The sequence below is a fragment of the Artemia franciscana genome, chromosome 7 (genome assembly GCF_032884065.1).
Source record: "Artemia franciscana chromosome 7, ASM3288406v1, whole genome shotgun sequence".
Taxonomy (NCBI): Eukaryota; Metazoa; Arthropoda; class Branchiopoda; order Anostraca; family Artemiidae; genus Artemia; species Artemia franciscana.
In genome coordinates, this window is record NC_088869.1 from 35,436,570 (window position 1) to 35,442,569 (window position 6,000).

Genomic DNA, 6,000 nt, shown 5'->3' on the forward strand with positions numbered 1-6,000 from the left:
GAATGTTGTATATTCGCAAGTTTTACGTAGTTAAAACCATATATATATATATATATATATATATATATATATATATATATATATATATATATATATATATATATATATATATATATATATATATATATATATATATATATATATATATATATATATATATCTATCTATATTCACAGGTGGGACATAGGGACACAACTACAATGGCGCGTAACTATTATGGCGCGTAACGACTTACGCGCGCGGGGGGGCTTGGGGGGGCTTCGCGCCACCCCAACAGCTAGTATATATATATATATATATATATATATATATATATATATATATATATATATATATATATATATATATATATATATATATATAGATACATATAGCTAAAACATATTTGTCCCAGATCTGGATTTTTTTTTTAAGAGGGTGGAGCCCGGAAACGTTCGATGTCTCTTTTTTCTTTTCCGTTTTTATGTTTGCTCAGCGGATTCCTAGGATTGAATTTTGAATTTCTTTTTTACGTTTTTTTGTTTTGTTTTTGCTTGACAGATTGTCGATTGTGGGTACTCAGAATGGGCTCAGTTGTTACCATGTCCCTGAACTATTAAATACAATGTTCTGCTGAAACTAATTTTAAAGCTAGGATTGACTCTTGATGTTTATACCTCCACAAACATAACGTTTATTTTTGTACCCACGCTATGCAGTAGTTATTTTGAATACTTCTTCTTTTATGTGGTGATTTTAAAAATTATGGAGAGTTTTGACACAGGCTATTTTTATCCAGCGTTTTTTATTTTTACTTTTGAATTGCGGGTATAAAAACTACATTTTCTTTTTTTTTCTTTATTTTTTTTACTCTTTGTAAAGAGGTTTATTTATAAAAAAAAATCCTTGAAGAAGCCCATAAGTACTAAAAGGTTTGAAAAGAAGAGAAGTTGGAAAAACCTGATTATTTTATTATTACGCTTAAATAAAGCTAGATATAAAAATAAAGAACTTTCTTCAGTGTCAACAACATGTTGAATCCGTTAAACAAGTGCAAATATTAAATTATGAAAAATGGTTCAAGTTATAATTTTTTATTTATTTATAATCCTGTCATCTGTTTTATTTTTCTTTTTTTTCAGCAGTATAATTTATTTCTTTCTATCACCATGCACCAAACTAGAAAATTCACTCTAAAATGTTAAGCCAATTCCTAGTAGTTGGAAAAACTGACTCAGAAGGTAGTATCAGAACAGAGATATTGGTTTACATGGTTACTTTTCAATCCTTAAAATGCAAAAGAAAGAGAAAAGCATACTCAAGAAAAACGACTTAGATTAGTTGATTCTTGATCTTTTTGGTGTAAATTAAATTAAAAAGAAAAATAAGGTTTTTTCAACTAAAAGTAAGGAGCAACATTACAAGTTAAAACGATCAGAAATTATGAAGTATATGAGAGGGTTGCCCCCTTCTCAATACCTCGCACTTTACACTACTTTACGACTTTACACTACTTTACGACTTTTTTTTAAGTATTTAAGAATGACTCCTGAAACACAAGGGCTGTTTAATTGGAATAATAAGCTTCTTTTTTAAAGTTCTATAAAAAAATTTCTTTAAAAAAAGTTCTATAAAAAAGCATAAAGAGCGAGGTATTGAGAAGGGGGCAACCCCCTCATATACGTAAACATTTCTGATCGTTTAAGTTTTAATGTTGTCTCTTACTTTCAGTTGTAAAATATTGTTTTTAAATTTAATACTTGATCTTTTTTAAATAATGCCGAGAATCCAACTCCCCCTCCATGGTAAGCTCCTTTCTCCTACAAAAATTTTTCAATGGAAAGTTCCTCCCACTTACCCCCCCCCCAAACTGAAAAAGAAAAAAAAAACTAAAAAAAAGGAAAAACTGAAAAATAAAGGAGAAAAATAAAACTAAAAAAAATAAAAATAAAAAAACTAAAAAAAGTAAATGTATTCAAGCCGAAGTAGCTGAGTTGGTAAAGCGTTATGTTCCATGTTCTAGGTCCGAGAGGTTCCAGGTTCGAACCTTGAAAATACTAGAAAAAACTAAAAAAGCTAAAAACAAAAAAAAAACTAAAAAAAAGGTAAAAAACTAAAAACTAAAAAAGAAAAAAACTAAAAAAAGGTAAAAACTACAAAAAAAACCAAAATGAAAAAAAAACTAAAAACTAATAAAAAAAACTGAAAAAATGAAAAAAACTGAAAAATAAAGGAGAAAAAGAAAACTAAAAAAAAATAAAAAAATAAAAAAAAAACTAAAAAAGGTAAATGTATTCAAGCCGAAGTAGCTGAGTTGGTAAAGCGTTATATTCCAGGTTCTAGGTCCGAGAGGTTCCAGGTTCGAACCTTGAAAATACTAAAAAACTAAAAAAGCTAAAAACTAAAAAAAAACTAAAAAAAGGTAAAAAACTAAAAAAGAAAAAAACTAAAAAAGGCAAAAACTACAAAAAAAACTAAAAAGAAAAAGAAACTAAAAACTAATAAAAAAAATAAAAAAAAATAAAAAAACTGAAAAAAGGAAAAAAACCGAAAAATAAAGGAGAAAAAGAAAACTAAAAAAAAAATAAAAAATAAAAAAAAAAAATAAAAAAGGTAAATGTATTCAAGTCGAAGTAGCTGAGTTGGTAATGCGTTATGTTCCAGGTTCTAGGTCCGAGAGGTTCCAGGTTCGAACCTTGGCTTTAGCATTAATACAAAAGAAGAAGAAAAACTAAAAAAGGTAAAAACTACAAAAAAAATAAAAAAGAAAATACCAAAAAACTAAAAAAGCTAAAAACTAAAAAAAAACTAAAAAAAAGGTAAAAAACTAAACACCATCAACAAAGCTCAAGGGCTTTGTATATATATACATATATATATATATATATATATATATATATATATATATATATATATATATGGGATCACAGGTGGGATACAGGGACACAACTACAATGGCGCGTAACTAATATGGCGCGTAACGACTTACGCGCGGGGGGGGGGCTTGGGGCGGCGCGAAGCGCCACCCCAACAGCTAGTATCTCTATACATCCCAATAGCCAATACTATATGTATACAATAGGCACAGATTATAGCTTTCTGCACCTCCTTCGGAGACTTTGGGGGGTCAAGTTATCCTCCAAGAGAAAGTTATCAGATCTTCCAACTATGCTGAAAAATGGCTATCTCAAAATTTTGATCGAAAGACTTTGAGAGAAAAGGGGTGTAGGAGGGGACTAGCTACCCTTCAATGTATTCTGTCACTTAAAAAGACCACTAGAACTTACAATTTCCGATAGAATGAGCCCTTTCCCAATGTTCTAAAATCACTGGTTCAATACAATTACCCCTGGAAAAAAAAATAAACACGCATCCGTGATCTTGCTTCTGGCAAAAAATACAAAATTTCTCATTTTTGTATTTAGGAGCTTGAAAGCTCTACAGTAGGATTATCTGATAACTGAACCTGATGATGTGGTTTTTATTAAGGTCACTTAGTGCTTTGGGGTTGTTTTCCCCTTTTTTGAAAATTGGGCAAATTTCCTCAGGCTCATAACTTTTGATGGTTAACATTAAACTTGGTGAATTTTATATACTCTGAATAAGCATTTGAATAAGATTATACTCTGAATATACTCTGAATAAGCTAAATAAGATTTTTTTATGTATCCATTGTTGTTAAGACTCTTTTCCATAGAGTTTCGATTACTATTGAGGCATATTGCTCCTTACTTGCAGTTCGTTACAACGAACTGTGTTTGATTAAGCACACTGGTAGGAACATAAGGAAATTTCTTAGTAAAACCGGGAAAATTTACAGGTTTCCTGTCGGAATGTGTTTGAACTCGATGTTATCTGTCTTTGTATTTCCCTTTTACAGATAGTACAGGTTAAAAGAGGTCAAATTAATCATTTCAAATAAGAGGGTCTGTTAATTGTACTGACCATCTGCCCGTTTCAATGACCACGTTCCGTTTTGGTACTCAAATAAACCTATCAGAGTCTCCTGTTAGTTCATACACCTGGATTAGTAATCAGAGACACCACTCTAGCGATACCTGCAATAAAAGAGTCATAACCCTTCAAGATATTGTTTCTGTCACGTTTTTTTCACAGGACCACTTGATATGGAAGGGGCGGCCATAGAAAATTTCTTAGAGAGCTCTTTCGTTCGGAAATAGGGTGTTTGACATTCGTTTTTAAGAATCAACAGTGATTGAAGGGCAACCAGCCCCCCTCCTTGTCCAAATTTGCTACCTGGAGAACCTATAACATCCAATCAAACATTTGACACAGTCATTTGATTCAAAATAGTCAAAAGATCCCTTAAATATGACTTGGGAAAGGGCAGGGCCCCAATAGGCCCTAGAGAAAGAGCCAGTAAATAATGCAAATTTTAAATGTATAAAAATTTGTTTTCATGGGCAAGGCAATAGTGCTACCTAAGTAAAGAGTGACAAGGGCACAATGTGTTATTTATTTTATTTTATATATTTATTCTTTTTTTTACCAGGGCACATTATATCGAATGAGTTGTCGCAGAAGCTTCAAAAAGGGCTCATTCGATTTGAAATTGAAAAGGCTAGGTCCCTTTTTAATAGTCAAAAGTGATTGGAGGGAAACAAATCCCCCTCCCACGCCCACCATTTCCCCAAACACAACCAATCAAAATTTTTGAGATAACGATTTTGTTCACTGTAGTTGAGAGGTCCGGAAATTATGTATTTGAGCATGGCATCCCCCCCCACAACCTTCAGGGCAAGGGTTGTAAATTATGCTCTTGGGGCATATAGGGTTTATATAGAAAGGGTTGTAAACTTTTGAATATAAGTATTGCAACGGTAAACACTAATTTTGACGCAGTGTGAGTCAATTTTACCTTGCAATGTATATTGGATTCTCGAACCCTAAGTAGGACACGGGATTATAGAATTTATGATGCTTTGTCCCTTGGGAATGGGAATCAGAAAAACTAAGTTTGCAATACCAGAAAATAGAACTCGGACAATTGTAATATAGTAGAACGTATTTCTACGAACCTTGGAAATCCTTTTACATACATATTTTCGAAGTGTTTAAAGTAGATCCTCTCGTACATATTTCTGTAAATTTCTTAGCTCTAGAAGATTTGGCTACACGCTTGCCAGAACACGCATACAAACATTAGATGTTTGTAAACATCAATGTAAGCCCAGACATCACCAAAATGAGTGGTAAAAGGTTTACAAAATGGTGCCAGCGGCTTTCTTGGGGGAGAATGCGTCTACATTTTGATTTGCTTACAGCACTTGAACTTCGATTCTACCTGAGCTTTATCTTTAGCAGCTTTAGTTGAACTTGAAATATGGTTAATTTTGCACCCTACATTTGCCCCTGCACCGATTACACCGCATCGTCTCTGAAGATTCTAGATCTGCAAATGCTCACTTATTTTTTGTCTTCAGTGCATGAAAGTTAGCCTGCTTACTTATGGCGAAGAGACATATCCACTATCGGCGAAGCCAATTTCCACCAAAAGCCATTTAGGCTTAGGTAACTTTTTTACTGAAGATAAAAAGTTTATTTTCAATTCTTCACCAAGGCTTTTGTCACTTGCCACAATTTCTGCTCGTTTCTGTTGCTGTTCGTTATATTGCTGCATGCAGTCATCCCAAGAAAAGTGATTAAATAAGTCATGCTTTTTTGCACTGTGATATAAGATACTACTGAAGAGCGTTATTTTTACTTTAAAATTTAAATTTATTGTAAACTTTTCACCTTGTTATTGCGTCCCACTAAACTTCAATTGTATAAAATAGGATCCTCGTATAATTGTAAAATTTCTAATGAAAGCTATAAAACCTTTTAGATAAGCTAAAGTTTATTGATGGCATTGAAAATGTAAACAAAGTTCGTGTAAACAAAGGTTGTGGTTTATTTTATTTGAGAGTGAAAACATCAGTATTAAATTTTTGAGGACTGAGATTTTTTTTAAATATTATAAGTTTAGACGAATTAGAAAAAGTGTTGACGGAGGCATAC

At 32.0% G+C, this 6,000-nt stretch overlaps 1 protein-coding gene across 1 annotated transcript in view; it reads right to left on the bottom strand.

Annotated features, from left to right (window-relative positions):
• The window catches only part of LOC136029204 (homeobox protein prospero-like), a 36,152-nt gene extending 30,432 nt beyond the window's left edge, over positions 1 to 5,720 (bottom strand). Inside the window, exon 1 of the mRNA XM_065707354.1 lies at positions 5,019 to 5,720. The gene's annotated coding sequence lies outside the window, so the exon portion shown is untranslated. The remainder of the gene's footprint in view (positions 1 to 5,018) is intronic.
• Between the last annotated feature and the right edge of the window lie 280 nt (positions 5,721 to 6,000).